At 37.8% G+C, this 23,743-nt stretch overlaps 1 pseudogene across 1 annotated transcript; it reads right to left on the bottom strand.

The window, feature by feature from the left end:
- Window positions 1–247: 247 nt before the first annotated feature.
- Window positions 248–18,941, bottom strand: LOC144056212 (sodium- and chloride-dependent GABA transporter 2-like; annotated as a pseudogene). The gene is made up of 15 exons (XR_013295017.1): window positions 18,807–18,941; window positions 11,626–11,816; window positions 11,373–11,507; window positions 9,255–9,395; window positions 8,691–8,775; window positions 8,478–8,610; window positions 7,992–8,126; window positions 6,883–6,986; window positions 5,527–5,651; window positions 5,316–5,428; window positions 4,352–4,489; window positions 4,172–4,274; window positions 3,987–4,087; window positions 2,328–2,498; window positions 248–2,222 (listed from the first exon to the last, which is right to left on the bottom strand). The product of XR_013295017.1 is annotated as a sodium- and chloride-dependent GABA transporter 2-like (transcript).
- Between the last annotated feature and the right edge of the window lie 4,802 nt (window positions 18,942–23,743).

Below are 23,743 nucleotides of genomic sequence, written 5' to 3'. Positions count from 1 at the left end.
AATCTTTAACATGAAGTAACTTGACCCCAGTTTTCACAAATATGAATTATTACATTTGTCTGCTGCGTCGCAACTGGAGTTCCCCCCAGTACAGGCTTTCCAAGTAAGGCGCGCACATTTTTTTTTAGTGGCATTAAAGGAACTTAAAATTAACTCAAAATGAACACACTTATTTTGACACCCCTAATATATATACATACTACATATGCACATACATAAAACAAATGGTATAATAGACAACAGGATGTTAATGGCCAAGCACTTCACAGAGGCTACATTTATTTCAGATGAATCAAATGGATACAATTTAAGGAATCACTTGTCGTCATACATTGTGAAGATGAGTAACACTGTCAGTTAAATGCATCATCCATTCATACAATATTTGACCCAAATAAAATTAACTACTTTGTTCCAGCCCTCTGATATATACGTTTTTATATCACAGCACCGTAGTGTTATACAAAGATCACACATATCAATTAGATAGCAAGTAAAAATGACAAATTTACAAAATTCCAAGCATATCAGTAAGATAATTTTATATTATTAAAAACACAAAAAAATACTGTAACAATCAGGGTTGGGAGGGTTACTTTACAAATGTATTCCGATACAGTTACTAGCTACCTGTTATTTTTTTTTTAGCCAGTAATGCCATCCATGTACCTTGATATTAAAGTAATGTAACTTGATTACTTTGAGTTACTTTTGGATAAGTCAATACAAAATACGCAAATAAAGACAAAAAAAATTAAGTATCAATAAAATCTATATTTCGATATATTTGTCTGGTCTTTTCTGTCTTGCTTTTAGTAAGGATGCGTTTAAAATGTAGGAGGAAGCCACGCATGGTTCAAACCCTGAACTTTTGAACTGTGAGGCAGACATGCTAACCACTAGCCCGCTGTGCCGCCTATCTTCATAACAATGCTTTTAAAATGTATGATCCAGTGTGTGTTATCAAGTTAAAACGGACTTATCAGTAGCTTGTTTGTAATCCGGTGAAATAAACCAAACATTAAATGTACCTATGTAGTCCGATTACGGTACATGGTTTTTTTTTTTTTTTGCAACTGTAGCGGAATACAATCACCTTTCTTGAATCCTAATTACGTAACGCCGTTACACCATTCCGTCACTCCTCAAGCCTTGTAAAGATACAACGTAATTACAAAAATATATAATCCATTTAATGGTTACAAATATGTCCTCTCTGACAACCACAAGTTTTTCCCCATTGTGCAAATTTGGACAGTAGCTGCAGTCTGGACAGGAGCCCTTTCAGTGTTTGGACCACATTAGATTGCATAAATGATGATATGACACCCATAAGGCTTGCGTTCAAGATCGGACAAATGGAGTTTCAGGTCATTTTGTGATGGAGTGGAGAATGACCAAAGAATAATTTGATTGCAGATCCAGCCAATCAAATCAAATCAGGCATTTGCAAGGTACATATTTTGGCGCTGAGTTGAGTTTGTGGAATCCTAGATATTTATTTAAGGAATAATCCAATAAAATAGTCATGTTTTATAGTGGAAATTAAAGGTGTAAAATATTGGAATTTTTTTTAGATTCATATTCTACTAGGGAACATATTTTTGGTTATAATTTAAAGGGTTAAGGCACTTTAAAGGAAATTGCAAAAGGCTGTTGTTGGCTCACTTGTCTGAGGTGCACCAAAGGTCCATTTGTCAGGACTTTTGTTTTTTTTTAATTCCACTTTCAGTTGTACAGTACGGCCAATGGATTTGTGATTATTGGACCGGCCGTTTTCTGTGTTCTTGTCCACTTTAGCTAAACAGAAACAATTTTAAAAGTCCAAAATTTTTCAAAGCACTGCATATTATATTCATCATTGGGGTTGCTTTTGGAAACACTTTACAACCTTCCCTTTAAAAAAAAAAAATCCCTTTATGTAAACCATCAAATATTGGACTATAGGAATGGACAAACAACGAGGAATTCACTCCATGATCGGTCGTTTTCTAACCTGGCATAGCTTGTGGTTCGAAAAGGAGAAAACCAGGTTGTGAATGTCAGCTTTGGCGTAAAGATATTAAAAGTTGTTTGTTGTGCCTCACAGTCATCAATGGAAGTGCCCGATGTTGTCAAAACACAATGTCTGTTTTGTGCGTCAAGTTGTGCAGTTCAAGTGTTTTCCCGTCCGATTTGTGCGAGGGAGGATCTTCAGATGGAGTGCAGAGGATGGCGAACCGCTAACAAGAAACAATGTCAAATGTTTACAACGATACTTTAAACGGAAACAATCCCTTTTAGGGCTAAATTGATTGTAAGGAATATAAATCCAATCCAAATATTACCTGACGAAGTGTCCCCGGGGTGTTAATCAGGTTGTACACCATCCACAAAGGAACATTGAGTGTGGAAGACAGAGTGAACCACCAGCCCAGAGCATAACCCCACCATGGATACTCAATGGTGTTGTTGAACTTCAGAGGTTTGTATTTGACCAAGGAAAAGATAAAAGTTCCCTGAAAACAAGACAGGAATAAGCACTGCCTTATCTTTATCCACACCAAAGTGCTTTCCTCATAAAAATTCATCTGAAGGACTTTTAATCTTCCTCTTGTCTTTCTCGCAGCTAGCCACATGGCTAAACGCAGTAACTGCAACTGCTAGCTAGCATCTAATAGCAACAACGGATACATTCAAACTTGAGACATAGTTTCTTTAAAAAAATAACAATCTTTTATCAGATTTAATGAAACTTTGCGTTTGTGTAAAGGATTCTAGCATATTCATTCGACATCAACTATCAACACAGTACATGTCTGTGATAATAATTTTTTTTTATATGGAGCTTTTTATTAAATGGTATTCTTTCACATGTATTTGCGTCAAGCTAAAAGATTTTGATCACCTAATCCTGATATCTCCTGACTACTAATTCAAATCTGCTCTTCACTGGCTGTGGGGAACGGACCCAGCATTTATTCAGCTACTATCCTCCAGGTGGCGCCACAGTGTAGCTCATGTATTCCTAGCTGTTACTTCATGACCTGTTCAACATGAAAAACGTCTGCACATGACAAAATTCTCCCCCAAAAAACAAAAACATATATGGTTAAGAAAAGTAACATTTGCATGTTTTTCATTCAGCTCTACGTACCAACTAATGTATTTATCCACCTTTAGCCAGGTAAAGATAATCTGATTGAATATAACAATGAATGGGCATAATAATGATTGATTGTTAATTAATCAGCCTTGAAACGATTGAAGCAAAATAGATTGCACGACAGTATTTGGCTTCAATCGCAGCTGTTGATTCAGTGTCAACTAAGCATCCATTTTCTGATCCTTGCAATCTAATCTAACTTCATCATTTTTCTACAGTGCTTTTTCTTCTTAGTGCCGCAGTTCACGTCACAATGTGTGTTTTTTATTTTATTCCACATATAATTGTTTGTTTGTTTTATTCCTTTTTTCCTTTCGGACACATTATTACAGGTTACATCGATCTCATAATACTATTTGCAACATTGACGTCCGAAAGAAGGGCTGATGGGGAGAAGCCATGGCTTATTAGTAACCCGTCCCCATCGATTCTTATTATACGCATCAGTCATATATACATTGATTATGATACTCAGTGATTCATATCGTTATCAATCCCAGACTTAAGTCTGCACATTTTAGATTTTATCTCCTCAATTTAGTCAACGTCTTTTTCTCATTAGAAGTGACTGACTGAATATTATGACTGCTTTTGATTATTATTATTATTATTTTAAGAAAATACCATCCTGGAGGCATTCTTTTTTACTCTGCATAGCAGGCATTGCTTGTCAAAAATTTCAGAACCTGCCAGAAGAGGTTGTTGACAGTTTTCTACCAAAAGTGGCCAGGCTATTATCTTAAAATCAAGGTCGGTAAAATGAGAGTAAAGTTAATCTTCAACAGAGTAAACTATTATTCCCTGTTTTAGAACAGGCAAGTCAGACCGACTGTTTACTTACCAGGCAGATTACTGGGGTGACATATTTCAAGCAGTGTTTAATCAGTGGTAAAGGCCTGTATCCAATCATGTCCTGGATGTTGTCATAGAAACGATCCGCTCCTGTGGTCACGTGGTGAAACGATGGTGAGTGCGTTTGCATGAGCGGTGCGGGAGCCATTCAAATGTGAAATCGACTGTACTGACCATAAACCCATCCAATACACACGGACTGAAGTAAGGCAAACAGAAGCAGAGTCATCCCGCTGCAGGCGTAGTAGTCGAAGAGCTGAAAGATGTACAATCCTCCCTGCGTGTGCGACAACGGGCACCTTTAGAATGAACACATCCAAGGAAAAGCCAACATTCTTTCTAATTCTGCCTTACTTCAGTGACCATGACGAGGCCCATGAAGAAACAGAAAACACTGATGAGGAGGAGAAGGAGTTTGCGTCGATGGCCAACATGGAAGAAGGAAGGATTCAGGTCACAAATACTGGTTGCAATAGCTTCCAGACCTACAAACTGAAGGAGAGAGATGAACTGTTACACGCTGAACTGTACACATTTCATACACTATGCTGATTTCAATGTAAAGTTATGAATTTTCTAACTTTGCACTTTTTAAACTTTTGTGACAAAGACAGAACTCGTCTCGATGATCACAAATGTATTTTTCTTGATTTGCTCTGGTATGACTAAAACATCACCGTATGATGCACTTTGGTGTTCAGCATGAATCGACCCTCCCTAACTATTTATAAACTTGAGCGCCGCCTTCTTTTGCAGAGATTGGAAATTAGCGAGTCATCTATATACTATGCCTACACCCCCAAAAATGTATTCGCTGGATAAACCACTTTAGAGTGCCTCGTTGTCCGCCATTAGTGCGCGCCCATCATGCAGAGAAAGGCAGAATAGCAAAGAGGGAAAATAAAAGTCTGATGTGGCAGCCAACATGTAGACAGAGTGCATCATTGTTGGCCATGAGTGCGCAAACGTTGGAGAGAAGGCATAAGATCTTAAAATATAGAGGCTGAAAAAAGTGCCAAATTGTAAAATTCATGCTCCCTAATAAATTGTATTATTCATAATTATTTAATAACATTATAGAAATTTGTCTACTAATATTTTCTACTTTATAGTTTACAATAATTAGTTTAATCAATTATTAAATAAAATATCAACAGATAAAAATGAATACAGAAATTTTAATAAACCAATTATAGGGAAAAAACCTGATAATAATAATAATAATATTATTAATAATAATAATAAGAGTTGTACTCTGACCATGTTTTTTTTTATCTTACCATTATCATGTGTGCCAAACAATAGAAAAATGCACAACCTCACTGTCCAATCCAAGCAGGATGATCATGATGAAAAAGAAAATGGCCCAAATCTGCGGAAAGGGCATCATGGCCACGGCTCGAGGGTACGCGATGAAGGCCAGGCCGGGACCTGCGGCGAGAAAACGGTTCTTTTTGTTTGAGTGTGTGTGTGTGTGTGTGTCATCACGCATGCCGATTCCTTCACAGGTGCAGTTCGTGACGTCTTACCCGATTCCGCTACTTTGGATATGTCTGTGTTCTGCTCATAAGCCATGAAGCCAAGAACCGAGAAGATGGCAAAACCGGCCACAAAACTGGTCCCGCTGTTCAGGAGGCACAAGTAGACGCAATCCCTAAAAAGAACAACAAAACACATTTCACTTTTGCTACTAAAGTCATATTTAGTGAACTAAAAAAATGTGTGTGATATTGTTGAATGTTTTTGTGTATAGTGTTTATATCCCAGTGGGACACAGCGGGATTTATGGCTGTTTAACTTGTGTGCAGATAAATGTCACAGTTTTATTTAGATTAATAACAGTACAGTATGGGAATACCTACATGAGCCAAAATGAATATTTTCATCATCAATTTTGACAAACCTCCATCCATCCATTTTTAAAATATTCAATTAAGGTTGTGTTGTTGAACTCAAACCAATCTTAGCTTACTTTGGGCCAGAGGCTGCTGGGTACACCCTGAACTGATTGCACTGGGGGTGCGGGGCACAGAAAGCTAAAGAAATAGCCACTAGGTAGCACAAGTAATTTAGTTAATTTAGGTTAGGTTTAGATTTCTGTTGCCTGATCATAAGTTTCCTCTGGTCTTGTTAATTGGGGCCTGCTTCCTGTCTTCCAGCCAATCACCTCCTTATATGCCAGGTTGTGTCTCAATTTTGTCGTTAGTCTTCTTGCTCCTTTTTGCTAGAGCTGCTTAGTTTTCTTGATACTTTCTCCCCCTCAACGAACACAGCTTTCTGTAACACCCGCCCCCACCCCAAGAAACAAAAGGGCCATTCAAACTGAACTACTTTTGATAGGCCGTAAAAACAAACCGCAATTGTGTTAATTTCCTAAAAAGAGTGTGTAAAAGTGATGTGAGTGGTCTTTCTGTTTTGTTTTCCATGCTTTCCTGTGGCTCCTCTGTTTGTTGTTTTTGGCTGTTTTTACTTTCTAAATTGCCATAATTTTCCCGTTTCCTTGGTTTCCTCCGTGGCTTTGTGTTGCTTCTGGAGTCAGACAACTTTGGAAAGTGGGTCAGTTGTGTATACAGTGCGCTACTCCTTTTCTACGGCTAAGTATGTTCCTGAAACAGAACAGTGCCGTGACTTTGCACAATGTTTACTTAAACAGGAGTATGTTTATGTATCGGGCTTTAAAAAGCTTTTGCAGCAGTAGTATGAGGGACTGACCCTCAGGTAAAATCTGTTACAAATGGCCTTAAACGCTTTTCTTAAAAATGTGGAGTTTTCTTAACACTGTGAAAAGAATGAATTTGAAAGCTACATGAGGTAGAATGTTTGATTTCATTAGATTATTCATGTATACATCACAAATTGACATAACGGTTTTTATGTCAACTTACTTGTAACAGTTATTGTTGTACTTGTTATAACTGCCAAGCGCCATCAAACAGCCGATGCAAATAGCATAGGAATAAAATATTTGTGTGCCAGCGTCCATCCAGACCTGCAAGACGAGGACATCAGAAGCAAACATTCAACGATGGTGTCAGTGGAAAATGCTTCATGTTTGCCCGGTAATGTTTGACTGCAATGCAATCAATCATCATCGGCAGTACAAATAGTACATAAATGGTCCACCAATCCACTCCCTGAGGCTGTTATAGGCACCATTGCAACAGTTACTCTGAAAGGTAACTTAGTTACTTAACTGATTACTTTATTTTCAAAAGTAACTGTTACTTTACTGATTATGTATGGATACTTGATTTTACAAGTGACTTAGTTACTTCCCTGATTACTTTATTTAAAAAATTAATTTGGTTACATCATTGTTTTCTTTTTTAAAGTAACTTAGTTACTTTATTGATTGCTTGAATTTAAAGGTACTTTACTGATTACTTGATTTTAAAAGTAACAAAATTACTTTACTGATTAATTGATTTCAAAATTTAAATAGTTATTTTACGGATTACTTCATTTTAAAAGTAACTTAGTTGCTTAACTGATTACTACTTTCAGCAGATGCCAACAACTCCGCTTAACACAAAAATGACAATTGGTTTTGCCAATATTTTGTTGGAAACACTTCTGGTTGAGGTTTAACATTATAAAGTTCATATCGATGATGGTGCGATCTTGTGTTGGTGTTTGTGAAACTTGTACTAAAGTGTAACTTGACAAGATCCTGTCTTTAGTCTTCATATTTTCCCTGCGATGGTGAATGTTTTGTTTCTTATTGTTTCATTGTTACTTTGATTTGTTGGACTTTGGTTGATTTAGTATTTTGAATTTTCCAAGTATCTTGTTTACCTCTAATTTATTTGGGGGAAAATAAATTCTTGCCTCTCTGCTTCCCTACACTTGGGTCGTCCACACTCCACCATGCAAACCTCGAACCCTGGCACAGGGTCAACCAATTCAAAATTCACTTATAGCTTTGTCATTATTGGTTAATGACAGTCTTGATGTTTCACGTCACATGAAGTTAAATGGGTTCAGAAGCTCATACCTGCGGATCAGCGAGGCGAGATGGTTCCGGGTAGAGGTAAAATTTGATGCCAACTATGGCCCCGGGTAGTGTCAGCCCACGGACAAGCAGCACGGCCAACATCAAGTACGGAAATGTGGCCGTGAAGTAAACAACCTGTCGGACAAAGTGGGAATTCATATTTCTTAAGAGTGGACGTTTTCTTGTGCTGAACGTTATCCCAGTCAACAAAAACACAAAACCAAATTTTTCCCTGTGACAAGTAACTACTGACTTACAGTGACTCGTTTTCAAATATTTGTACACCCCCTTCGATGCAGCAATATTTGCCAGCAGGGAAGGAAAACCGGACGATCACATGATGAAAACGCATGATGAAAGTGAAAATAATCACAAGATTGAGTTCTGATGCAATATTCTCCGCTGGCTGGCTGGCAGATAGAGACATACATACCACACTGTAGAATACGTTCGAAGCAAACAAGCTAACATGTTAAAGACATTTACCTTTCCCGTGGACTTCACTCCTTTCCACACGCAAAAGTAACAGATGGTCCAAGACAAAAGCAGACACAGAACCAACTCCCATCGCAAACCACCCAACTCTTGGACATTTCCCGTTACGTTCAGTACTCTTCTCCTGTGGATGGCATTTACATGAACATCAGGCGCGTTTCTAGCTTCTTCTTCTTCTTTTCATTAAACATTTGATCGACTTACTCCCAAAACTCCCTCACAGGCGATGTTGCGTTTTCTGCTACAGTCCAGTTGAGAACACGTCTTTGACTGAACTCCACACACGTCTCTGTTGCAAAGACAGACAGCAGACTCAAAGTAGTACAGTATATTCATGTAAGCTGTGCGCAAAAGAGCTGCTACTCGGGTACTATATTTACTCATAAAGTGGCCAGTTACATTTATTTACTTTCGAGGAGGCCAAGGGTCTCTAAGGGATAAAATGCATTTAAACATTTTATAATATGATTCACACATTTTCATAAACGGGTTATTTTCGCTATAAAGTGTCTTTGGTGTCCTTCATGGAAATTGATCTGGAGTGAAAATGGGGAAACTTTCTAGGGGCCTCAAGTATGTTGGGGGAGCTTGACCAATATGCAATGCTAACAGCATATCTGCTTAATATAATGATTTCGAGGTTGAATGGAAAATCTCAGCTTTTATTGTGTGAACTGAGGAAGTCTCAAAGGCACTTTGATGTTAAATAAAAAAATTAAAAAAATGTTGGAGATCTATTTTATATATATATATATATATATTGCATACCTGTGTTCCAGCTGTTTCCACAGCTTGCCCACGGAAGCTCAGAGCTGAAGGAAGAGAAGAGGTACAAGAATGCCCACGCCAATATGATGATGTAATAGATGCTGGAGTATAAAACTACCACCTGATTTCCATAACCCATTCCTAAGAGATTGGGAAAAAAAGAGAGGAAAATATTGATATTTCAAATTGAAATTAAACCCCCAAAACACGCCCTCATACTGTATAATAGTGCTTGGGCTTTCGCCTTTCCATCTTTAAGGCACTCCAAGCACTACTCATACACCCACTGATGATGCAGAATCAGGAGCAACTGAGGGTTCAGTATCTTGCTCAAGGACACTTTGGCATGGTCACAAGTGCTTGGGATCATACCCACAACCTTTGGGTTGGGTGATGATCATCACTCTACTGCCTGAGCCATACCACCACCAATTGAAAAAAAACAAAAACCTAAAGTTTTAAAACTAAGAAAATAAGTAAAATGACAATTCCTGCTGTGGAACATTCCACAAAGATGGTAGAAACTATGTACAGATATATTTCAAATTGGTAAGGGTGAGAGTAGAAACCTGCACATCATGATTTCACTATTTACTGTATATAGAGAAAGTTTTTCTGTCTGTATGACAACCTGCAACGTCTTACAGGAGGCAATTTTTAACTAGTGCAACCTAACTTCAAAGGCCAAACGACATGAAGACTGGATAACTGCATTACTTCTTAACTTTAACTGTACAACCTCATTGAATGTCAGTATGAAATAAATTTGTGAATTCCAGCTAAAGCCTTGGAAATGAAAGGTGTAAACAACAAACAAGCCCACCGAGCGAGAAGGTAGAGCATCTATGCCGATTGGCCAGCTCAGATCTCACTGACGTGCAATATGTGGAGTGCACGTGTGACAATGCTCCACTTCAAAGACAACACTTTAGGCATCGGCTCACTTGTGAAATGCTTTTTTTGGGCGTGAAGAAAATATAGCAGATGGTTACTGCTCTCGTTCTGTAAATAATTTGCAAATCACAGTTTTTTTTTTTCTTCTAATGACACCGTTAGATAAACACATAAAATTGGCTTCACAGGTATCAATTAGAAATTGCACTGCCCTCCAAAATTGCATTTGAATTTTGCTCTGACAAAATGTCAAAGGAAGAAAGGAATTGACATCACAACATATTGGAAACCAAACAAATAGAATTGCTGTGAGTAGTAAAGGGATTACATCTGAATGAATGTTTAAAGAGGAAGTCAATCCCCTCAATTTTTTTGGTGACAATAATATGTTCTATGCAGCCCCACAAGTCCAAATATGGTATTTTGTTTAATACTGCATTAGTGGAATATGAGCAGCAAAATCCAGCAGTTTTTATCAATATCAGAAGGCGGCTATTTTGCCACTTGCTGTCGACTGAAGATGACATCACAGTTGTTCAGGTCTCAGGTAACAACCAATCACAGCTGAGCATCAGAAAACAGGTGAGCTGTGATTGGTTGCTGCCTGAGCAACAGTGATGTCATCTTCAGTCGACAGAATTTGCTTCACAACTCATATTCCACAGAATGTCATGTTTACACTCGTGAGGTCACATATAACATACTATTGTCAAGAAATGTTTAAGGCTGACTTCTTCAAGGAAAACTGCTGGCCGTACAATGCAGGAAGACAACTACAGTAATTTCTGGACTATAAGCCGCTACTTTTTTCACTTGCATTCGACCCTGCGGCGAATACAAAGGTGTGGCTTATCCATCAGATCACAAGGGGGCGCACAATAAAGGAAGCGCAAAAGCGTCGGGCAGAGCTAAACAAACCAAGTGAGCCAAAATACAGTAGGAGAGACAGAACGAGAGCGAGACAATTTGCACCCTCATTATGGAAAAGAAAGTAGCGGGAACCCTTATATACCGGTGCGGAAACACCTGCAACTTACAGTCGGGTGCGGCTTATATGTGTAACAAACTCGAGCATTCCCCAAATTTAGCTAGCGCGTCTTATAGTCAGGTGCGCCTTATAGTCCAAAAGTTACTATACAATAATAATAATTTCCTCACAGCTCTTTTATTGGCCGTTATTTATGCAGTTGTTCAAAATACCGTGGCTTGAGAGTGAATATTTACCTACAAAGAGGGGACAGATTTGCTTCCAGCAGGTAATAGCGCCCTGTTTAGTGTACTGGCCGAGAGAGGTCTCCAGCAGAAAAAGAGGGATGCCGCATGTAAAGAGGAAGAGCACATAAGGGATAAAGAACACCCCTGTGGGAAAAAAACAAACAGGCATACGTTATTTATATTCAATACAACACAAATGGTACATACACAACAAACAGAAGCCTCCCAACAATTAAATGTAAATTGATTGATTCCAACTCACCGCCTCCATTCTTGTAGCACAGGTAAGGAAACCGCCACACATTTCCAAGTCCAATGATTTGTCCGGCAACTGCAAGGAGGAACTCCATTTTGTTGGACCACTGTCCTCTGGCCACAATGGTGGGTCCAGGTGAGGCGCTCTCCTTGCTCCCCTTGAGCTTGACCTCGTTGTCATTTGGCTTTTCCATCTCACTGCAACAATATGATCCGAAGATAAGATTAGCAGACGCATGGAACTCTTTAAATTGCATCCATACATTAAAGGGAAATACAAAACCTACATATGACAAAAGAATCTCAGCGATATTCTGGGGACTATATATATATATAAAATCCAAGTTTGCAAATTGAGAACGTGCAAACTTTGTGAATCCAAATCACCCAAATGGCCAAAGATGCTTGTAATGCAGGTAAGCATGCAAGCAGGAAATAATTACACAGGAACATAAAAAACAAACAAACTCCATAAGCAAGTGACAAATTGGACCTGGACGCATGACAGTAAAGCGTTATAAATACACTGAAGTACAGTGAGAGAAGTGGAGGCAGCTGAGTATGAGGAGAGGAAACTCGAGGGACTGGCAATGATGGCAAACAGCAGCTGACACATGGAAGCAAAAAGAGTCGAGGAGCTTCCAGGAAATCGTCACAAAGAGGCCAAAAATGAAACAACAATTTGTTATATTTATAAAAAAGTAACAAACTATACGATGTTAAATACATTTGATGAGGAAAACACTATGAACATTTTAACACACTATAAACTTAATCTCTTTTCAGTCGTGCAAATTATAGAAAATATTTGTTGCTGGTAATACTTGGCCGATTACTGGGTCCAACATATATCATGTGATGACGTTTCCCATTTTAACAGCTCTGCTCATTTATTTTTAAATCTGAGAGAAAAAAAATGCACGTCGTTTTGTGAGGTTTTGATACTTGCTTTTGGAAAACAGTCAATTCAGTCTGACGATGCAAATGGGACTTTTCGCATTGTGAACACAATGCCCGCAGTCTTGCCGCAGCGGGTCACCAGCGGGTCAGAGCCGCTTGGCAAAAGAGGGACATTCTCCTCAATGTTGCTTTTGTGTGGCTGCTTTGGCATAAGTGTGGGAGCGTGGCAAATTATCTTGCAAATATGTGCGCGACGACGCTGCACAGAATGATGTATAGACCGCAGTGACCTCATAAGCCGCAACAATGAGGTCAGCAGCGGCCTAATAAAGAATAAGTGACATCGGAACAGACTTTGACTTGACTACACCTGCTGTAGTCAACACATTGAGCTCAAAGGATCTTTTAAGTCCTTCCACTGATGAAGGAGGAGATCAATCGTCAGTATGTGTGTAGTGTCCAGCACCCTGCCTACAGATGCCGCAAGATGGCGCCAAAGCACCTTAAAAAAAAAATTAGACAAGGCTATGGCTTGACTACATGAACTTCCTCTCACTTCAGCATAGTTCCTTGGTCCTAACATGCCAAAAGACGGCACAAAGAAATATGATCCTAGTAGACATGGCTTTGGCCTGGGCACAGAAAGAGTAAAAGTCAATGTTAAGAATGTAACAATGTGCTGTTCGTGATCCGTTAGCATTAGCATCTAGATTTGTTGCGCTCCGATTGAGGACATTTGAGGACAGATTTTTTTTTTTTTATATTGATTTTATTTACAATTTAGCAGTCAGGACACATCATTTTAGTATTTATTTGACATGATGAATTTCTTCTTTTTGTCTTTTCTTCTGCTGTATAAGTTATGTACGTTCAGAGCCGTATATATAGAGAGTTTGGCCATCTTGTTACCCGGCTGAAACTGAATTGGCCAAACTCTCTCTATATATGGCTGGCTTAGTGTACGTTATTACGTGGGCGCCACCCAGTGTTCAGACTGGGACACAACAGTTGAATTAAACAGTCAAATGGTAGATATTCATAAATGTTACTTGAAGCACATTTGTATTCAATTTAATTATTTGCACTTGCGTTGAAAAGAAGTTGTACAACCACATATTTTTACTAGGACTTCTTCTAGACATTGAATATTTTAATTATCTCATTTAATAGTGAAACGTAATTATTTTTGCAGTTTTTCCTCTCAAAACTGCCTGGTTTCCCAATGTTCCTGCTGACCATCTGCCTGTCTGTGACACACGTGCGCAGTTGTGGTAATCCGAGTCATCCGTGATGTACTGTAAACAAAGCACTGTGGCCAGTTTCAGGGCTAACCACTGTTAGCAACAGTGTCCGAAAGATAGGGCGCATTTCACCCAAAATACTTGTGCAATAATGCAAACCTGCCTTGCATGGCAGCACGTCAGTGAAAGAAAAGTGCGGCTCACGTCTGGTTATCTTATCTCAGCAGACAGTTATAGTGTGTATTTTATGTAATGTTGTTTGTAACACGATGTCATGTTTGGTTACGCTAACATGTTATAGCGTTTGATAGTTACATTTTGTAGATGAATGTAATATTTCTTAAATCATACATACTAGTGAAGCAAAGCCAAACTTTTGGGATTAAAAAGGTTAAATAAAAGAAAATAAAAACCTGTTTATTGCAGTTGTCTTTAGAACTGTGCCTTTTCTTAAGTCTACTCATCTGATTTCACTGCTTTCTACATTAAAATAATGCTTGATAGTGAAATATGTTTACATATACTGTACATGTACGGTATATCTATACTTTTATAGTATTTATAATGCAATTATGCGTAGTGTATAGTTTTTAAGTTCCATTTCAAAATGCACACATTTACAGCTAAAAATGTTAAGGCCACAGTATTGCTTTCAATTGAAGTTGCACCAACATTTTTAGAAATGTCAGGAATGCGGGTACAAGCTGCAAAGTTCAACAAAAGTTGAATGTGATATATTATCTTGATTGTTTTTTTTTTCATTTACACATACCTAAACAATTCAAGCTGCAAGCTAACACAGGTTGTATAAGAGCAGCTGCTTGTTGACGCCATATGCTGCGATTTACTGTATATGATCCGATTAGTTGACTCATCGGGACTACTAGTGGACAAAAATGTTACTTCCACCTCACATGCATAATATACCATACTATTTGTTGGTTCTGAAGTGTATGAATAAAGCTGTTAAACATTTATAAATAATACCATAAATACATGATCCCTATTTCATGAATTTCATCTATTGCAGTGGTGGTCACAAACGTAACCCCCACGACAAACGATATATTACTCTAACCCACTGGGTGCCAAAAAACGGAAAAAAGGAAAAGACTGAAGAAGAAAAGAATGTAATAAAACATATTAACTATGTGACTATATAACTTATTGGCGAATGTTTACTGACTCTGTGGACTGTTCCACCATCCATTACGTGCATTGAGTTAGAATATTAAATGGAACAAGTACTTAGTACAAGTAAGGTAAAAATTAATGTTGTTACCCCCTCTCAACTCCACTATATTGTTGTTTATTGTATCCTTTATTTAATGTATGGAGCTGTGGTGAAGAATTTTGGCATTGAAGTGTGGACTTTTTATATTCGCATTCCATAAACATACATATATTCATTTGATGACTCTAAATTGTCCACAGGCATGAATGTGAGTGTGAATGGTTTGTCTATATAGTGTTACGCCCTGCAATTGGCCCGAGGCCAGTCAAGGGCGTGCCCCTTAGCCTGAGGTCAGCTGGGGTAGGCTTAAGCACACCCACCACCCGAGTGAGGGTCAAAGATGTATAGAGGATTGATGGATGGAAGAATTTAAACAATTCCCATAAATAACTCTACTAATGGAGGAGGAGATGCTACCATTTCTGGTAAATTGGCAATATGTTGGCAGTTTTTAGCGTTTATTTTAGATATTTAACAACAACATTAAACAGATGATTCACAATGGATTTATTATTATTATTATTATTATTTTAAATTGTTTTAATTATTTTTTTTTAAATCCAGACCATCTCATTGTATTTTTTTATGATCATTATACACCATCTTTTATTAAAGCCCGCAATTCCACCTCTATACCGCTGGGCATTCTCAATGACACCCCTGGTAAGCTCTGCCTCTTGTTAAACTATTTATTGCGCTGTAAATACATATGTTGTAAAACAACTACAATGAGGATTTGAGATTAAGCGCAGCCAACAAGCTCAGGAAATTCCCCTCAGGCTCAACCAGTGCAGCTGATCCTACATGGTGCATTTGCATGCTCATTTTTCAAATCTTTTGCACTTATAACAAAAAAAGTTTCGCCGTTAAAATTTTCTATGAAAACACGAGCACACTTTATCCTTTTTACTTGACCGTTTGATTCTGTTCAGTTGCTTTTGAAGATGACTAGACGGCGCTCTGAAAAAAAAAATGCAATACTGAACTTGTTTCAATGCATACGGTTAAACTGTTACTATGTTAAAGTACAGTTTCTAGTGTACATCTTTTAAACATTTACCACATTGGTATGAACAGCAGATTAGCCTCACTTGAACGTCTTAAAGTCTATGGATTTTAAAGGCCACTTTTTAGTTAACTTCTATGGCTTTGTTGACGCATGCCTATTTTTATTTTATTATTGATTTACTGTGCATTGTAAAGCATTTTGTAACTTGTTCCCAAAAATGCTTATTATTTTTATATGGTACTGTGTTCTTGCTAATGGCCCCCAGATTAACAATAATCTGTCCACTGAAGTTCATTTTTCACATCTATTGTGCACTGGTCCATGCAAACTAGCAACTCATCACTGCTCTAAAAAAAAACAACAGAAAAAAACAAAAAGGTGGTTGTTTTTCAAGAAAAAAAAAAGCAAATTCACAAAGCTGTCACATCTGAGCACTGCAGATGTTAAGATCACGACGCGCTCATACCAGCATGTCGCAGTTTGCCGCAGCTGTTATCCGAAAGGGCAGCTTGAAAACAACATTCTGCGAGCAAGCTTTTTAATCAGTCCCCTATGCTGTTGACATTCAGCGAGAAGGAGGCAACTTCCCGCTGAGCAGACCCTAAAAAGGACACTGTAACAACACCGAGATGAGAGATGAGTTCCTCTCTGTTTCCAGCCATCATATCCTTCAGTTGACAGGGATCGCATACGAAATCCATTTTTGGTATTGTGTTAGCATCTGGGCATAATCTGTACTACTGCAAGTCTATTTCAACAATAAAACTGAATAGTTGTTGATAAATGGACACTAACATAATCAATTTTAATGTCAGATATGATTCTCCCACATAAATATGTCTACTTGTCTACTGATAATCCGTGCCACGAGCAGTTACATTGACACACGTCCGGTAATATTTGTTGCATTAATGTAGCTGTTTTCCCCTAAAACTGGTTAGTTCAAATTAATATATGTTGTAATTTGTTCACTGATTTAATTGACTTCGATTCAGCACAAAAGATTGCCCACCTCAGCTGTAGTTTCTTTATGAGTTATGACTCTTGCCTCTTGTGGTCAAAGACGAAGAAGTTTGCTTTCTGCTAAACAACAGAGTGCATAAACCTGAACAAAAACTTTGTTTTTATTTATTAAGGACAATGGAAATTGAATTCTTTCAGTGATAAGATTTCTTATTAGCATTCAGTTAGTGGATGAAGGTCAGATACAGAAGAACAAAACCGTGCTAAGGTTCTGCATAGAGCTGTCAAAACTAAATAGGCAACTATTTTAATAATCGAGTAATTGCTTTTACTTTGGAAAACCATGAAAACAAACCAGTGACTGAATCCGTTTTACAAAACATCAATCACTCCCATATGATATTACTCAATTGTGGTTTAGTGCTTTTTTTTTTTAAATCACTAAAAAATACTAAATAATAGGAAGTTTGATACCACTTTTTTTTTTAAACCGATACCAGTATGAGTACTCAACTCTTGAATAGTCACCAATATTTATTACCATTTACCGATACCATTAGTGCTTTTAATACATAAAATAACCGCACCCACCCCCAAAAAACAATAAAATCATTTTAAAGAAAGAGCTATATATGAGAATATAATTCCCCCCCCTTAAAATTAATGGCAAATTTCTATTCTTCTAATTTACTGTATAGTTCCTGATTGGAAAACGGTCACCATCAGCCGGCGTTGCAAGTACTGATACCTTGCCCGATACCGATACCTGGTATCAGTACTCGCTCATCCTTACTAAATAAGCAACACAAATTGGTTAGTAAACAGTAATTGGGAAAAACAAGGTTTTGTAATACACTTTCATGCACAATATATATTTTTTGCCAATTATTCAATTAATCGATGGAATAATCAATAGAATCATCAATTCAAAAAATATTAAATAATGACAACCCTAGTTCGGCATGGTGCTGATGAGGCCTGTTATTTACAGTTTATTTACAACTGTTTACAAAGGCCTTAGAAATAATGTCACAAACACACAAACAATCTGCAGGATTAGCAAACCAGAGTGACTCACAATTGCCTAGAAATAAGTAGCTATGTGTCACCATGACTAGTTGATAAATGACACTTTTTTTTGTGTGGATGAGAAACAATCCAAACATGACTCAACAGTCTTAAGACTGTCACTGTGATGTTCTACTGAGCATGTGATTCTGTCATCAGTCTGTATCTATTTCGATTGACTCACAAACCAAACTTCATAAACTTGGCAGGGTCTGGAACACCTTTTTATTTTTGCAAGCCTGCCATGACTGGGAGGCAAAATGATCCCAATTTTCTCTGACTGTCAAATCAACCACACTATGTAGGGTTGAGCAGCTGCTGATCGTCTTAGAATAGCATCATTAAATCACAATCAAAAAAAAATTGGCCTGTATAAAACATTTTTTTCCCCTCACAAATTATTGCTGTAGCATTTTTAATAAAGCACAACTATTTATACAGCATAACTTTGTTACTTACTGTTTGGCTACTTGAGTATGTGCAACAGCGTACCATAATGCATTTGTTTCCAAAAGAAGGCACTGGCTTCTAAACAAGTGAAATAACCGCTCCCGCTGCTGGGTAGCCAGTAACCTTTGCCCTACATAATGTGGCAACAAGCGCCAAGAATAAGTGCACAAGCGCACAAAAGCCCAGCTGCTCCTCGAAACTCTCGTGTCCCCATCCAAAATCACGAAAGCTCACATATTCACAACCAAAGTGCGTACACATCACTCGCAGGAGGAATAAAAAAAAAAGAAAAAGCGAGTGACCTGAATGAAAAGGCAAACTACCTGAGAAAGGCGCTCACGACGTCAGCGGTCTGCAGTTGGCGTGTGGCACTTCATTCATCGTGAGGTGGCCCTCTTCTGAGTGCAAGTAGGTGTAGCTGTGATAAGGGCAAGCCCATGGGGCGAGCGTTGCACATGTGATAAAGAGAGAAAGCATCGTGGACTGGATGGGAGACAAGAGGAGGCGAGGGTGGGAGGGGGTGGGGGTTAGAAGGGGGGACGGGGGGGGGCATGCTTGTGTTTCAGAGACTGGAAGGCGGGATCTATTCCAACAAGGCCACATGGTCTGGTTAACTTGACACTTTTGAGCTAATTCGGCAGAATCCATGATTCATTTGTTCTTTCCATTTTTTATTGGCCATCAAAAAGATGGAAAAAAGTGGCTCCTCAGCACAGGTAAGATAATCAATAATAAACAACAACACTGGTGTAAGATACTGTATATTTTGGTATCAATCCAAATAAATACAGGGCAATGTTTTGCTGATGCTGATACTTTTCAATAATTAAGCTAGATACACCTTCAAATTGCTAAATCTTAGTTAATTTTTTATTATTTTTTAACTTTAGGACAAAGTTTATAGGTAAATAGAAAATATAACTTTCCCCCCCATTCAGTGTCATGGATCAATTTTTTTCCTTAACTCATTTGCTCCCCAAAATGTATAAGTACGTTCTATTTAAAATGTTTTAAGTGTCCCAAAGACCTATGTTTTTATTTTTTTTAATGGTTAAGGTGATTGCTTTGATGCAGCATCTCAACTGCAGAGAACGGTTGAAGAAGTTGTAGTTATTACAAAAACGGCCAGCGGGTGGCAGAAGAGCAAAAGAAATCAACAAGGGCCATTTTGAAAAAAGCTAATTTACCCACAATTCTAGACAGATTTAGCTATATGCTGCAAAACGAAAACAGGGAAAATATACTTTTTTTTTCCTGATGAAAGAAGAGACTCTAATCTTTCTTCTGGTAGGTTCCATGTTTTTATAGCAATAGAACACAAAAAAACGCAAAATCAGTCAACATACAGTAAAACAGCTGGGAGTGAACGGGGTTGCTTCAGTAAAAATGGCCGGGAGTGATCAGTGGATAACAAATAGTTTTTTCCAGGTGCTGTTCAGAAACCTCCAAACAAAATTAAAAAACTAAACAAAATCCTCTCTTCATTGCAGTTCTTTGGAGAGTCTCAAAATACACCATGAGTAATTCTCATGACAGTAAACTTCTGGGAGTGGCAATGAACACCTTGAAGCCTTTAAAAAACAAACAAACAATTTTGTCACTGGTTGCCAAAGTGATGCTAATGAAATTAAAAAGTTAAGTTCATTGCTGCCATACAGTGCTTGTGTCTGCACTCACAAGTAAGAACTAAAAAAAAAAAAAAAAGGTCAAATGACAGCCCGTATCCCCAAAAATTTAGAAGTCAGGTCACTCGTATCACAAGGCACTACCGTATATACTCGGAAAACAGTAGTTGGGGCTGATAACCATACAGTCTAAACTTGTCCATTATTTCCAACAGCAAATATTTACGCTTATTGTCAACACCAAGTTGGTCCGAGCCTGTACAAAAAGAGAAGCCACTGCTTGTGTTGAGTGTTTGTATAAGGTGCCAGTCACCAGGAAAAGAAATGGCAAGAAGACTTTCCACTGCACCAGATAAGATAACGGTTAGCTTTGCTTCTTCCATGTCCTCTTTTATCTTCCTCTATTGTATTTACTAACTTTGCTGCCTCTTACATGTCAGTCTTGGTACTACAGATACTACAGACATGATATTACTCAATAGATGGTGACTCTCACGTTATAGTATGTGTGAACCCTGTTTAAGGAATGGCTTTTGTACAACATTATACGGCTAACAAGGCTAGCTTTATACCAGGGCTACTCAAATACAAATCTTAAGCGCCAATTTATCATGATGGTCAGGCCACATGCCATATAATACTATATTCAAAACCAAATATTTTCATAAAAAAACAAACAAAAATAAACCAATATAAAATTGGATGTATATTAAAAATAATAGTTAAAAAAAAAACAGAGGTGGGTAGAGTAGCCAAAAATTGTACTCAAGTAAGAGTAGCGTTACTTCAAAATAATATTACTCAAGTAAAAGTAAAAAGTAGTCATCAAATAAATCACTCAAGTACAAATAAAAAAGTATTCGCTGAAAAGAATACTCAAGTGCTGAGTACCATGTTTTCACGACTATAAGGCGCACTTAACTGTAAATGTTGTGCAGCTTCGGTAAGCGTCCGCTTGACTGTCTGTGTGGGAGCACGACTACTGATCTGTATATATTACTGGATAGCCGATAGGGCAAGACCTTTGAAGCCGAAAAGGCCGCCATATCACTCCTTCCAAGAAACGTTTCTCGGCATACAATCCTATACATTTTAAATATCGAAATTGGAAAACATTTGAGACAGTACTTAGTACAAACAGCATGATTTATGTTTTAAATTTGTTAAACATAAACAAGAGGACTTCAGACATTTTACAACTTGCCTTAAATACATGTAAAAAAATATATGCTTAATGTTTACAGGAAGAAACTTGTATATATATATACTGTATATATATATATATATATATATATATATATATTTTTTAAATTAAATAATTATAACTGTAATTCAACAAAAGATGCCTCTGCCAAATCTAATATTGGGGTCTAAAGAACTGAGCGATTAAAGAAAAAGGGGGTCTTCAAAGCAGCACATACCGTCCACTTCTTATTATTCTTTTTACTTTTTACACATCAAGCTGCCTGCACAGGTCAGACAGGGTTAAACACTACACTATAAGTGATGCAACAATTAATGAAGGACAACGTATGCTACATTGTTAACTATCAGTGGTTTTACAGCGAAGGGAGGATCTTTTTTTTTACACATCAAGCTATTCGAGCATGTTGCACCAAACTGAACTGCTTATATAGTTATGTAATGATGAGACTGCTTTAGCTCTATTCTTGATATTGAAAAGCATCAGAGAAGAAAGTGTGGTAAATCTAAGAATTTTGAAAAGGAGAAATACAATATACAATAGAGTAAATGCCCCCCCATTTTGTGGATTCTGGTTTTACAGATTTATTCATTTCTACTTTTATTTATTTTCGGTGTAATTTTACTGTTGGCCACTAGATGGCAAACGACAAGTATTACTGTATTGTGTTAACCATTGCACTCTCAATATATTATATGCATTTAAATTTGTATTATTTTAAGTGTGTTTCTTCTTAAAGTTACTGAACGTAGAATATTCAATTACGAATCGCTACTGCCACCTGCTGACAAGAAATGAAACTGCACATACCCTTCTTCACATACACATCGCGCACATTATGTCACATCCGCAGTCAGGGCGTGGGAAATTCGAACCCGAATCCAGTCCGAAAAGTATTGGACAGAGGCTTGCAGGAGTACCCATTGTGAACAGCTAAGGTGCTAATCTACCAATTAGAAGACATTTCAGTCATAAATGGTTAAATAAAAAGGCTACTGCAACGATATTTGGGAGAAAAAAGTTAAATTTAAGACCATTAAAGAAATTACGTGTTGTGAATGCTTTCAAATATAGTATTTAAATAGGGTATATTTCTATATCACTGATTACTCTCCATATAACTTTGCTGTGACAGATGTTGTAAGAAAGAAAATGTTGTCATTGCCTCAGGAGCAACAAGGAAAAATGCAACACTTGCTCACAGTGTCTGTGAAAAGTGCTACACAAATAAAGCTTGCTTACTTACCAAGTGTCTTCGTCTGAAGTGTTCCAGTTTGTCTGAATTGTTTCCATTTCCAAAAACGTGTGCAATCACTATCTGACTGTCCCTGCAATGAAGCACACAGTGAGTACTGTACACAACAGACCATAAATGCTTTTCAAATCATTACAGTGGTTGTTAATTAATCATGTTTCTCGAGCAATGCCGTTTTTTCTCCAGCTCTCTCTTAGCTTTCTTTGATCAACTGTTGGACAAAACAACATTTCTTATATTGTTCTCATAGAAACAATTGTCAAAACTTCTCGCCAAAAGGTTTAGTTTTGCTCAAGAGCACCGCATTCCAGCAGCGCTGATTTGCAAGGATTGGGAACATTCATTTCAAGCTCATTCAAAGGATCAGCTCATCAGCATTCAGCAAGCTCTGCAGAAGCCTGATAATGAACCTAATCATTTGATTCAGGTGTGTTGGAGGAGGGAAACTGCTAAAACATGCAGGACTGCGGCCCTGGTTTGCAGAAAGAGCACATTTTACAAGCTTTGCTATTTCATCCAAAGGTCAATATGAAATTATAAATATGGTGGAGTATTAAAATGTGTACTCTATGCGGCAGTACTGTCAGTGCACTTTGAAACGGGCAGAGCGGGTGACGACTGGTGCTTTCGTCTAATCAGCAACGAGCCTGATCTCCCTACTAGTAGCTACCTACCTCTTCCTGCAGTTTAATTGGCTGTGTCCAAATGTGCATACTACTCCCCATATAGTGGGGCCCCAAAGGGGGTTGGGCCATTTTGTAGGGGTGTCTGAATGTCCAAAAGAAAAGAAAAAGAGTAGTGCCCTGAAAATAACCCACAATGCCCTTGGAAAAATAATGAACATTGATGGTCACTCAATCGGTTCTTTTATTTTTGTCTGTTTTGTTTTTGTGAATTTTGATTTGTTATTATGGTCCGTTATTTGCTTTAATGTTTTTTGTTGTTGCGTTTTGCACGTCAGGGTCTTCTCCTGAGAGTCTAACAAAACCTGACACCCCTACAAAAATCATCTGTCATACAAAAACCGTTAAAAGACATCAGAATGAGCGTGTTTATTAAAACATCAGAACAAGTGGTTGAGCGGTACAAAGGATGGATGAATGGTAAAGGGCTCCCCCTTCTGGAGGACTACAGTAAGAGTCCCAACTTTAAATAAACAGAATAAATTAAAAGTTT

This window comes from Vanacampus margaritifer, chromosome 8 (genome assembly GCF_051991255.1).
Source record: "Vanacampus margaritifer isolate UIUO_Vmar chromosome 8, RoL_Vmar_1.0, whole genome shotgun sequence".
Taxonomy (NCBI): domain Eukaryota; kingdom Metazoa; phylum Chordata; class Actinopteri; order Syngnathiformes; family Syngnathidae; genus Vanacampus; species Vanacampus margaritifer.
The sequence above is the reverse complement of the archived record's forward strand: the minus strand, read 5'-3'. Positions and strand labels throughout refer to the sequence as shown.